This window comes from Panthera tigris, chromosome A3 (genome assembly GCF_018350195.1).
Source record: "Panthera tigris isolate Pti1 chromosome A3, P.tigris_Pti1_mat1.1, whole genome shotgun sequence".
In the NCBI taxonomy this organism is placed as follows: Eukaryota; Metazoa; Chordata; class Mammalia; order Carnivora; family Felidae; genus Panthera; species Panthera tigris.
Genome location: NC_056662.1, coordinates 76329275 through 76343152, shown reverse-complemented (window position 1 = coordinate 76343152; position 13878 = coordinate 76329275). Strand labels below are relative to the sequence as shown.

At 36.4% G+C, this 13878-nt stretch overlaps 1 long non-coding RNA gene across 1 annotated transcript; it reads left to right on the top strand.

Annotated features, from left to right (window-relative positions):
- The first annotated feature begins 256 nt into the window (after window positions 1-256).
- LOC122237325 lies at window positions 257-5246 on the top strand. The gene is made up of 2 exons (XR_006215736.1): window positions 257-525; window positions 4004-5246. It is a non-coding gene; the product is annotated as an uncharacterized LOC122237325 (long non-coding RNA).
- Window positions 5247-13878: the final 8632 nt, after the last annotated feature.

The window sequence follows — 13878 nt, the reverse complement described above, 5'->3', positions numbered from 1 at the left end:
ATAATTGTCATTGTCAATGATGAAAACTATCTATGACTAGTACACTATGGTCAGGGTACAAATATTTACAACCACCAACAGCACCAGGCTCTTTCCACATATTTCTTCCTGTATCTCCACCTGCAATGGCTCATGTAACTTTGTGAGGCAGTGCTGATATCACAATATATAAACAAAGAAATCAAGGCTCAAAGATGAAGTAACTCACCCTAAGTCTCCCAGTTAAAAGGCAGCTTTACCCCACTTGAAGCTCATGTTTCTCCACGTGCTATGATATTAATCATGCACTGTGTGATGAGAAAGAGATTGTTCAAATAGGTCATAACAGGCTTCATCTTTAAAATGGCATCTGAATTAAGTCACGCCAAGATGAGGAAAAAAATCCAAAGGAGAACAAACACCAAGAACTAAAACCTTATAGTGGAAAATTACATTGATTCACTGAATAGCTGCCTTGTGGCAGCCACTGTCCCAGGTGAAAGATGTAGATTAAAAAGTCTCGATCAGCAAGAAGTTCATAAGCAGGTAAGACAGACAAGTAAGCAAAATTATCGTATCGATGTGATAACTATTATGTTTGAATTATGCCCAGGATGTCATAAGACTTGAAGGACAGATACCTAACCCAGTGTAAGAAAAGCTGCAACTTGCAGGATGAGTAAATATACACTAAGCAGAAAAGCATTCAAGTGAGAGCATTTTATGCAGAGAAAGTGGTATATACAAAGTTGTGAAGGTGAAATAGACCACGACCCATCCTCCAAGGTGCTACAGGTTCAGAATTTCTGGAGCCCAAATGGGTTTAAAGAGATAGCATAAAATGATGCTGGAATGCTACCAGAGCCAGACCACAGTGGTTCTTTTTTGCTATGGCAGAGGCTTGAACTTTATCTTGAAAATGACTCGTTCCTTTATGGATATTGCTAAATCCTTTATTAGAATTACTTCTGCAACAATGGTGCCAATAACAGTAACTGATGCCTAACATTCATGCTTTATATTAATAATCTAATTCTTAAAACAATGCTATGGGATGAATATCATTATTATTATGTGCCAATCATTGTGTTAGTCTCTACTGATAGAACAGTGAGCACGAATGTCATAGATATTAAATAGAGAAAGTTATATTCAGATTTGCATTTTAAATGATCATTTTAGCAGGGATTTGGAGGATGACATTGAAAAGGCTACCTGGCAAGTTGAAACTGGTTATAAAATATCTACTGTATGCAGACAAGATATTATGAAGACTGGATTTAAGGCAGAAGAGGTAGAACTGAAAAAGAGGGAATAGATTTGAGAGCTACTTAAAAGCACGCCATGGTTACCAATTAGATATGGAAGATCAGGTGACAGGAAGAATCTGGGATGTCAACCAGGTTCTGGCTTTCGCTTCTGGGTGGAGGTAATCCTGTTCTCTGAAACGGACAGAACAAGAGGAAGAACAGATTTTATACAGGAAGGTCATCTCTTCAGACTAGAAATGCAGATTTCAGAGCCATAGTTTAAAGGCAGTATATCCACAGACATGGATATGAATGAAATCACGAATATAGGAAAAGCAAGAGGAGAAGAGGGATGATAATGAACTCTAACAACAGTTTAAGAAGCTATGGACAAATCATTAGGAGTGCTGGTATATGTATGGCAGAGATCTAAAGCTGAGAGGGAACAATGTATATTTGGAGTTATCTACATGTAAATGGAAGTTGAACCTGTATGTGAAAATAAACTCCCTAAAAGAAAGATTATCAATTGAGTAGGGGAGGATAAAGATGAAATCAAGGAAGGTATCTACCTATACTCTGTATGTACAGAAGACCTTCCTAATGAAGATATGATAGTCTTCCAGAATATAAGAAAATATGAAAAGAACATTTCAAAGGGCAGAATATGGCTTTGGGTTGATCTAATTATACTCTCAGCCTCCCTTATTTCTTTCCAGATCATATCACCCAAAAGCAAGAGAGCCAGTTCTAGCCAAATGCCACAACCTTGACCTTGGAAAAGCATGAAAATAACTGATGGGCATGAAGAATCAAATGCCTAGTCTTCTAACCAAAAATCACTAACCAACTATAGACTCCATTTCTAGGCTCATCTAAATTTCTAGCCTAAATACCCATTTCTTTATATTCCTTTTGATATGCAAAGCAACTAGCTAAAGATTTTAATTGACATTTTCAAGAACAAGTCATTGAATCTCACTTGAAGTCTTCAAATTGAACTGATATGTGGAAAATTAATCCTGTGGAAACTAGAAAAGCTGTTTTACATGTGACATGGAGAAAAGACAATCTCAGCTTCACTTGGGCTGAGGGGGAAAAAAACTTTTTCTATCATAAGTTTCTCCAATTTAAGGAGAGATAATGGGTTGGAAACAATTTCCACAATTGCTTCTAATGCTATTACTGCCTGAGAAATAATACACCAAGACACTCCTGGCTGTTAGATATGCTTTGTTAATATACTATTCTAAAGTGAAAATGTTTAGGGTTCATCAATTATAAAGGAATAAACTTCTACCTTGTTGATGGTGAAACCAAATATACTTTAGATAGATAGATAGATAGATAGAGATAGAGATATGTGGATATATATATCTATATATATACATATATTTGGTTATATACATACATATACACATACATATAAACAATACTTACGCTGTATAAACAATCTTTTTTCTCTACTTTAGAGCAGAAGTACTGTATGGAGATAGTAATCAACTGTAATTATTGCTTTTGAAAACTCAAGCTTTAAAACCCACAAAATACTTTAAAAATAAATGCAGGAAGCTTCATAAAATACATTTTCTCAATTCAACAAAGAAAAAAAAAATCAAACCAGTTAGGACACTCAAGTGTTATTTGCAGCAATCATGATAAGTCAATTTGGGCTTAAACCATGATTGTTATAAACACTCACAAAACATATTATTTACCAGATGGCAATCTTACTCAAGCAAACATATAAAACTTATGTTTCATTATTATCAAATAAGGATGAACTTGCCACTGGGATAACCTCCAGTAGTTAAACAAACACATCTCCGCAAAATGAGTGCCATGGTTTCTATCATTGGATAAGTATATAGAGTAAAGGAACCATCTTAATATTTAGCAGCACAAGCTTACATTCAAGAACCAAAGCATACAGCTAAAAACATACACATGAAAGATGTCATATTCATGTCTGTGCTTAGACTTGTGTTTTCAGTTTCTTAGCAAAATGCTATTGCATTTTAGTATTTAGAAAAGGAACAGTCTGAAATTATGACCTAAGCTAAAACATCTGTATTGGATAATTATTAGTTGATATTATGCAATGTATAAAGCAATCCTAAGACTTTCTTGTTACTGCCCCCTCCACCAAATACAATATCAGAATCTATCAGACTCTAACTCTGGTGGAATGCACACTGTAAGAGTTGTACTAGGCACCTGGGTGGCTCAGCAGGTTAAGCGTCTGACTCTTGATTTCGGCTCAGGTCAGGATCTCATGGTTCATGAGTTAGAGCCCCTGTCAGGCTCTGCACTGACATTAGAGTCTGCTTGGGATTCTCTCTCTCTCTCTCTCTCTCTCTCTCTCTCTCTCTCTCTCTCCCTCCCTCCCTCCCTCCCTCCCTCCCTCTCCATGTCTCTCTGCCCTTCCCCTGTGTGCTCTCTCAAAATAAATAAATAAAACCTTAAAAATAAAGAGTTGTACTTTATGAGTTATAATATCACAGACTAATGGCAGGATACTAAAGGTCTATTTGTGAGGAATACCAGATTATTATATCAGTGTGTGTGTCTGTGTGTGTGTGTGTGTGTGTGCGTACGCACACACGTGTGTCCACGCTCACACACATGCACTAGTCTGGTTGAAAAGTGATCCTTTTTGTAACTGAAAATCATATAAATTTTAAAATAGTTTCAAAGTTAGTTTTTTATTGTGCTACAATGAAAATGAAATGAGGATTGAAAGCTTCCTTTGCTTATGTGTTTCTTGGTCACAGGCAATACTCTCAAACAAGCTGTTACTCAGAAACTCCATTGTAATATGAGGCGGACACTCCTTGAACTTATACAAGCATGGTGAAAGTTCAGAGGTATTAGGACATAGGGAGCCATGGAAATAGAGACCATGGACAAAAACTGAGACCACGGACAGAAATATCAGGACTCTGAAACAGAAGTGATGGATCTTTCATCCCCTCATTAGGTCTGCAAGGCCAAAACCCAAGCACTATGGAATGACCGACTATAGAGCATTTATGCCCAACAGGACAATAAAAAAAAGTCCAGATTGTCCACCCACCCACCCCCACTCTGCTACCTCACTGGTTGCAATACCTTGTGCTGAAAAATCCTGAGTTAGTGGCTATAGCAGAAGTTGGTAAACTATCTGCTTTCTGAATACAAACACAGCTCTTCCACATGAAGATAACATAAGTAAAGAAACAAATTCTGGGTTTTGACAAGTTAAATGGCTATCTGAAATTAGAAAAGTGTTCTGAAGACTTTCCTCTTCCCCACACTGTTCTCTAAAACTAATAGGTAAGGGCAGGGACTTCTCATTGGATTGCATCAAGGCGAAAGACAATCTCTCTCCATAGAGGAGTAAGCAGGCACTTCACCTGGCAGAACATTTCACCATTGAAGGAAAGATTGCCTTTAGATTCCAACTTCCTTGAGGGTCGAGTCTCTTTCTCTGTTACTTTCTGAATTGCACCTAAAACACTAAGGACTTTCAAAGAATATTGGTTTGTGACAGACAAAATGGATCACTTACACTGTACATCAGTACCAAAAACTTTAATGCACTCAAACAAGGTCATTTCATCGTTACCAAGGAGCCAAAGAAAAGAAAACTAGAGAGAGAGAACCTTTTGACAGTTGTTCCTTTACAAGTACTCTACTAACATGGACCAAAATTGAACGACGATTCCAGAAAAAACAACAACAGAAGTATGTGATGTGCTCACAACCTCTACTACCCTGATAAATTTACTTGGGGTATATTCTTCTTTATAAGATCTATTAGGCGCATTTCTAGCTACTTAGAAAAAAGGTAAATGACCCAGGCAGGACATGTGGCATCACAACCAAAGACCAATTTTTAAGTGGCTATTTTATATACGTAATTGAAATGTATACTACTGTTGGTCTTTCTTCTTTCCCCTCTATTTAACTGCTGGTGCAAATATTTATAAAACTGATAACACAATTGTAGCACCTAATAAAGACTTCTATTATTCATTGGTATTATAAACATATTTCCTTTATATAATTAGTGTAGCTTCATTACAAAACCATTTGGAAAGCCATCTCCCATAATTCCTCCACCCTAATACAGTTCTTCTCAGTTCTTCTCTCTTTCCGAAGGTGATGAATATGTCACATGAGAAAATAGTTTTTAGCCCTCACTTACCAGCCTACCAGCAGTCACAAAGCCACTCTCCTTCTAGTAACAGGGCAATAGGAAATTCTCTTTGAGATAAACACCAGAAGATCTGTTTTTAATAATGAGCCATCTTCATATAATTGCCCAATGAGTGCAATCATTTCGATAATTCTAACTGAATTTTCTCAATTGCAAAGACTGATATTTCTTATCAAAATGAAAAAAAAAATCATTTTATGGCTACAGAGAAGGAGAAATTGAACTTCTTTCCCTACACACTTTACTCCCTTGTGGACAGAAGGGATACAGTGAACAGTGTTTCTCTCTGTTAATGTGGCTTGAATTGCTGCAGTACATTCGAACAGGCTCTCTCCAGAAGACCGCTGGGAAATATCATCTATATACATTGTGCCACCCATTCTCATATACATCCCTCAGTGCCCCTGGTTAATAATGTGATATTTCCCTAGATAATGAAAGGCACAGAACCATGACCCTTTTAAGCAGAAGGATGGCATGACAATGTAAGTTCTGATCTGCCATGAAGGTAGGATACAGTAGCCTTTCCTCTGCTGCAAATTCAACTATGTACGTGGTTAGTCTCTGTTAGTCAAAATCTCAATGCCATCTCTGAACTTTGCCAGGTGATTCTCTGCTGGTATTGAAACTGTCAGTGCTCTGAAGAGTCTGAGTGTGGGGGGTTCTTTGATATTTCCTATCTCCATCAGTGAAAGAGGAATAGCACATGGGAATAAGAGTACAAGGATCCAGACTCTAACTTCATAGCAGGCTACCTTCTCTTGCCAAACCTCAACTTCCTCATCTGAGAAGGGGGTTGGGGAGTGGAATACTAATGCTCATTTCCTGAGGTTGTCATAGGAATCTGAGACAATGTAGCCTTAAGTATTGTATACATTCTTGAGAATAGTGTACACTTCTATTATTGAGAATATAATTATGATTTATTAATGTTAGCACACCAGGTTAGGGCTATTGTTTTCTTGGCATGTTTAGAACTAGAAAAATAAGAAGATAATTCCTATTGATCTCATAACAAGCACAGAAATATAAAGCTGAAAAAACAGCCACTTATAATTAAGTGGCTCTGTTCTCTCTAATTTTTAGAGTACAATACAATATTGTAACTCTTTACTTTTATTAACTGCCAAAATCAATCTCAGAACCCATTTTCCCAATACTCTGGAATAAAAAGGACAGGATTTTTTTCCTTAGACACACAGATGCAGTTTCATCTACATGCATGCATTTCAGAGGCATTATTTAAGCCATAGTGCATACAATGAACAAACTGTAATCATATCTTTGTCCCAACTCAATTACAAAATGAACTCATAACTTAGAGCCCCGCAATAAATATCTATTTCCAATTTTAGGCTGATCATTAAATATGGTTCACACTAGGAATCTGTTAAATGAAAGAATGTTAAAATTCACTTGCATCACTTAGAGCATATTGATTCTGATGACTATTAATCCACATAAAACAAGTGGTACATCAACAGAGACAACAGCATTTCAGGAAAATTCCACTCAACTCTCATAAATTGCTATGTTCCCTTCAGTTCTATACATTCTCTCTCTCTTTCTCTCCTCACTCTGTTAACCTTTTGTCAGTGGTACCCCTTCTTTTCCTCCAAATCCTACTCCTGGGAAAGAAGGAGAATAAATCATTCTTACACAGATATACTTAGTGATAAGGCTTCAAAAATTATAAGCCCCAGGAGCAATTGCTTTATCAATCTAGTCAAACTATCCTTTAAATAGCAACTCCTGAAAAAACATATATATACCTGTTTTGAGATGCTGAGAACTCTGTTATTTTAAATGAGTCATTTGTTCTTTAAAATTATTCTTCTTGGGGTGCCTGGGTGGCTCAGTCAGTTAAGCGTCCGACTTTGGCTCAGGTCATGATCTCATGGTTCGTGAATTCGAGCCCCATGTTGGGCTCAGAGCCTGGAGCCTGCTTCAAATTCTGTGCGTGTCTCTCTCTGCCCCTCCCCTGCTTGTGCTCTTTCTCTCTCTGTCTCTCAAAAATAAACAAATATTAAAAATTTAAAAAAAATTCTTCATCTCTGAAATAAGAAGACTGAACTATATGGAATTTCTAATATTCAACTACCTTTTAAATCTAAAAAAAAAATGGCAATTTGATATGGTTCAATTCAGTAGATTTGAAGTCAGAAACACAAATACTTTGATAGGCTGGGTGGGTGGCATAAATGTGTCAAGAAGTTGGTTGCAAAAAACTAGGCAGTATTGGAGTCTACAGGAACCTGAAAAACACATGCCTCATTTGAAGAGATTTAGACTTGAAAACAAACAAAATCATTATGGCAGTCAAATTAAGCAATGCCAAGGTAAAAGCTGGTGAACTACCGGTTTGTGAATGCCAAACTACAGGATTATGGAGATTCCCCCCAGCCCCAGCTTTCTATGATTCCATGAAGCACATTGGCTAAGGAAGAGGAGTTCTAAAAAATTATCTTTTCTCCTCCACAACCACTGTGACATCATTAAGCAGCTATGTTAAAAGGTAATAACTCCAACAAACATTCTGCTACTGCCCCTGTAAAGACAAGCTCTCAAGCAAGAGCTACCATGATTAGGAAACAAGAAAGAAAGAAAATGACAAGTCAACATGAATGAAAAAGGAAAGTCAATAAACTGCCAAATTTTCACTGTGACAAATACAGACCTTGTGGAACTCTGCTTTACCTTCTCCATTCTAGAAAATGACACACTTCTCATGAGTGGGCATAAAAAATAAGTGAGGCAACTCTGTAACGCATTACATACTGAGTATAAAGACAGCACAAATTAGCACTGTGAATTTTAAAAACAGGAAGAAAACAAACCAAAGGTTTTCTTCCACTATTGTCTCATATATATTGTCCAAGAAGAGCTTCACTTCCCCATTCTAGCATCTGCTAGACAACAGACAGAAAATCCAAGCTACACAAAAATGCAAAAGCCACCATGTGAGTTTGGTTAGGTTAAATGCATACTCATAATGGGTTATAGGTTTAAAAAATCAATTTTACCCACTTGAGTCAACTGTGGAAGTCTTAATATTGACCATGTTTACTCAACTGTCTGCCACATATATCTTGTGGCTATTTCAGGGCTTATTTATAAATGGTATGTATATAACACCCTGTCTTTAAAAAAAAAGTAGTTTAAAAAATCTTTTGCATTTCTCTTCTCTTTAATGGGGAAATGCCACTAGATCAAAATGTATGTATGTGTATGTAGATCTTTATGAGAACATATTCTGATTACAGGTACAACTATCATAAGCAGTACAAAGGAGTATTTAAAGGTGTATTTCTTACAATTAAAACATAATATACTTCAAAGTTTTACAAAAGTAATGAGAAACATATTTCTTCTTCCGAAGAATCTGAAGAATTCTGAAGAATCTCAAACTCCTGAGATTTTGCAAATAACTGTATCTGGGATCTGATTCCATTTCAGAACATATATATATATATATATATATATATATATATGGTAATTTTTTATCTAAGGACTTGAACACTAGAATTATACAACACTGATAAAGTGTGGTAAATTTTTAACATGTTTTTGCTAATAAGATAGACAAAGGAGATGCTATTGAGGTGCATGGTAAAGTTAAAAAAAAAGTTCGTTTTTGATTCCTTGGTTACATTTTTAAGTATACTCGATATCAAATGTCCAAACAAAATAATATATTGTTTGGGTCTTCTTGCTGTTAAGCATGGGTGCTTATAAAATATGGATGTCTAGAATCTACACATTCTGCAGAATCACTGCAATCTGGTTTAAAACATTCCTGCAAGGTTTGTAGTAAGATTTATGATAGTGATTAATTACTGCCTTATAGTTTCAAGCATCATGCTTTATGAAGAAAAGCATGTATCTATTCATAGGGAAATAATAATACTTTACAAAATAGCCATTTTTATAGGCAAAACAGTGGATTCATCCAATCAGATAGATGATTATCAGTATGAAATATCTTTGACATAACTAACTTAAAATCATTATAGAACATTAATGGTATAAACCCCTACACTTCTCTTGGACCTTCTTACAACTATCTCAAACAGCCATAAAAACGAGTGAAATCTTGCCATTTGCAATAATATGGATGGAACTAGAGGGTATAACGCTAAGCGAAATAAGTCAGCCAGGCAAAGACAAGTACCATATGATCTCACTCACTTGTGGCATTTAAGAAACACAACAACAGCCAAAGGGGGAAAAAAAGAGATAATAAAAAAAACCCAGATTTTTAAATATAGATAACAAACTAGTGGTTGTCAAGGGGGAGGCGGGTAGGGGGATGGGTGAAATAGGTGATGGGGATTGACAGTACACTTAAGATGAGCACTGAGTAATGTACAGAATTGCTGAACCACTCTATTGTACACGTGAATTATAACACTCTATGTCAAGTATACTGGAATTTAAAAAATAAATTAACATTTTTTTAAAACATGGGGTAGTTTAACCATGGGTTATAAGCTGTCAAAATATATAATATATGAGACAAAAAAAAAGATAATGTTGAAAATTTCATAGATTTGGAAAATCTCAGGGTAGGAAAACCTACCAGCAGATGGAAAGTCCAGTGCTTACAGAGAACAGGGAAGGAATGAGCTTGTGAGAACTGGACTGTGCTGGTTTGTGACAACAGGAGATCCTATGTGCCATCTCCAGGGACAACGGCTACTTTCCTCTGGCAGGCTTGTCATTTATAAAGGTTAGTATCCCACTGTCAGTTCTAGTTTTTCAAGAAAAGCTGGAAATCTAAATCTTGTGAATTCTCCCAACTTTTAAGTGTTGGCAACTAGTTCAAGATTATAAAGCCCAAAAGGGACAGACAAAACCTATCTGGAGACCATAGCCTGCTTCTGGGTCACAGGATAACAAGCTGTGTATAATAAGCTCCTTATTCCAGGCTTCTGACTTGCATCTCTTATTAACACATTCCTGCCAGGTTGTTCTTCCTGGGTTCAAACACTTCTAACTATGAAGAATTCAGTACTCCTCAAGCCAGAGTCCATATTTTGGACAGCTCTTCCTTATACTGCATCAACACATACTTGTCATTGTTGTTTCAAGGGCCATCCCTCAGCACCACATAAACTTCCTTCAACAAGAAAATTTTTTCAATACTTTAAGACATAACAAACAATATATATCTGGATGAATAAATAATTTTAAGCATTTCCAAATATAAAAATATATGTATGTCTCTCACTATTTAGGGATGTCTTTTTAGATATCAGACCAATTTTCCTTCATGTGATTTAATAACAAAAATCAAAAACAGAAATAATATCAGACCAGGTGTTAGAAAACATGAGGCATACTGTTAAGGGAAATCTTGCCAGTGGCTCAGAAAAAGAGAGGAGACAAGGACCTTGTCGGAGTCTGACACAATCAATATTCTACGTCCTCCCAATCGCGGACCATGATGAGCTCATTTCTATACTCAGGTCAGCACATCAATGCTTGTGGACAATGGCCCTGTCCATTTCCTCACATATAGAATTTGAAATACTACATCCCACTCCCTTATCCTCAATCAATTCCTCTTACATGTACATCCAATTCAACATTCCACTTCTGGTTTCCAATCCTCCGTGGGCCTGCAGCCGCCTACCCCACATCCTTTCCCTCTCACTGATCTCTTCAAACCACTTTCCCTTCCTGCTTTTTCCACAGAAACTTGCTCCTTTCCTTGCTTACCTTTTGAACAGCCTTCCAATAAGTCTCCATTATGGCAACTCTACATTTATTACCATTTCTCAGTTGCCCATCCCCCAAATATTGTTCCACACAAAAGACTGCCAGTGATAATTATTGGAGATGCTTTAGAAAATAGTTGTGTAATACTATTCATTTGCCACCTGTATTTAGCTGTTGAGAAATCCACGTTGAAAATTAACAGCATTGTGCTTTCTTTTTCTTTCTTTTTATTTTTTTCTCAGACATGTGAAAATGTGATTTTGTGACAGTTTTGTTAGGGGTGAGAATATTGCCTTCCTTTCCCCTTCATGCAATGGTCTCCAGTGTCAACAATGTCTATGAAGTGAGTAAAGGCTCTTGAATTACAACAGATATATCACTTCTTTTTTAATCAAGGGAAGAAGGATAAGATGAAATCTCCCTCAAGTGCTAAAAAGATAGCAGTTTATTTAATGAAAGTATTTGCACTCCTCACTAATTACTTAGTTGTGTCACACTGATACCAGCACGCAACCTTATATCTTTCAACCATCTTCAATATATAATTAATTTAAATTCATAAAGAAATGTAGGTTTAAATCAGAAACATGCTTCAGCAATTGGGAATATAATATCTTTCAACTTTATCACTTTTTTAAATGGAAATAAAAAAACAACAACTCTTCTTTAGGCAAAGAACATTTATACAACTGGGCATATATTTTCACCATAAATATAACATGACTGCCCTCATCTGATTGAAGTTTTGTACCAGAAAAAGTATCCCATTATCCACCTATTTTACCAGGAAGAAAGGAATTTTTACTAAAGGAAAAATAGACTGAACAGTTTAAGACAAAGAACTTTTATCTTTCCCAAATTCAGTAATGGAATATTTTCTTGCCCAGATACTTTTCTGAATTTTCCATATCCCCAAAGGAATTCTCTATTTTCTCTTTCTTTCTTTCAACCAATATTTACTGAATGCCTTCTATATGTAAAGAACTCTACCAGACATAGGGTGAAAGGAGAAAACAATATAAAATGGACTTCTATTTTCATGGATATTATCATCCCACTGGGATAGCAAAATATTATATGACTCTTACCTAAGTTAACTATTTAGTTACACTCATGATGTGCTGGGTGAAGGAGGTTGGTAGAGTATAATAAGGGCAAATAGCAGAAGGACCTGCAAGGTCATAAAATGTTTTCCGTAGGAAGTGAAAAAGCAACAATTAATATTTTAGCATGTGAAGGAGGATGGGGAGTTCCAAGGTGTGGGAACAGAGCATGTGAAGGCTCTCAGCCAGGAAGGAACATGGGTACTAAAGAGTCTAGGAGTCATAGAATGAGCAGGAGAGAGGTTCAAGCTGGGAATAGAGGCATATTACCCATCATGTAGGGCTTGAGACTGTGTTAAGAATTCTGATTTTTAGTTTTAGAGCAGTGGGAAGGTAACTAAACAGATGGAAAGCAAATCTACTTATTAGATTTATAAAGGTATATGGAAATATCAGGTAAGAGAACATGTGGTCAAGGGAAAGAGATCATGGTAGCTTTATCTAGAACAATGAGACTACAGAAGGAGAGAAACAAACAGAGCCAAAAAGAAATTTAGGAGGTAAGACCAATAGAACATGGTGGATATTGTTTGGAGATGGGAGCTGAGAGACAGAATGTAAAGTTGCCATAGGAAAAGTATAAGATTTTGTTTAGGGTAGAAAGGATGATGAGTTCATTTTTTGAGAGACTGTGTTTGCTCATGAAACGTGTTGGAGGTCAGGAGGTCTTCATATGAGTGTAAAGGGAAATCCGTGCTGGAGATACACAATAATAAGTCGTCACTGTAGTGATTCTATAACACAGAACATATTTAAAACCACAAACATAAATAAAACTTCCTGGGGGAGAAACATAGCCTGCAAAGACAAGAGGGACAAGGGCAAAGCTATGAAACTCTCAAACATTTAAAGATTAAGAAAAAAGAGCAAGTTGACAAAGGCAATTGAGTAGAAGTAGCCAGACTCATAGAAGAAAAGACACACGATGTGGTGTCATAAACTAAGGGAAGAGCATGTTTGTTCATTTAGCAGAACAACATCAAATGATGCTGACAGGTCACAAAAGTAAAGGCTAAGAATGCATATAGGTTATTGTCAACCCTTCTGAGAGCTGCTTTGGTTCAATGATGGAAACCCAAGTAGAGTGCATCGAGGGGTAAGGAAATAAAGACATTGTAGAAAAAAATTAGAAACTTGACTTTCATATAATACCTTGGCCATATCTGAGAGTGTCCTAAGATTGAATACCCAGGGGAAAACAAAAACTGCCATTTCACACATTGTCATAGACACACAGTCTCCCAATTCCCATCTCCCAATGCCTCTACCAGTCAGCAGAAAACACCTATTTCAATTATCCATTCCAACTTTGTGCCCATTCATTCTCTCCCAACCGTAACTCCTCACACTTCAAACATCCTGAGCAAGGGTAGACTCAGTTGGCAAGTTGTAGGCAGGGGATGCTTTATAATACAATTGTTCATACGTATTCCAGAGACACATTTAACTCATGAGCCTTCCAGTTCAAAAGACTGATGGCTGATAATTTCTTAAGAAAAGGCGGAAGGACTTGATTTTTTAATGTAATAGGGAGTTAAATAAAAAATGTCACTGTTCACTTGTGCTACCTCAACCATAACTGTACTGCATTGAAATTGTCCTTATCTATTCAATAACTAACTGT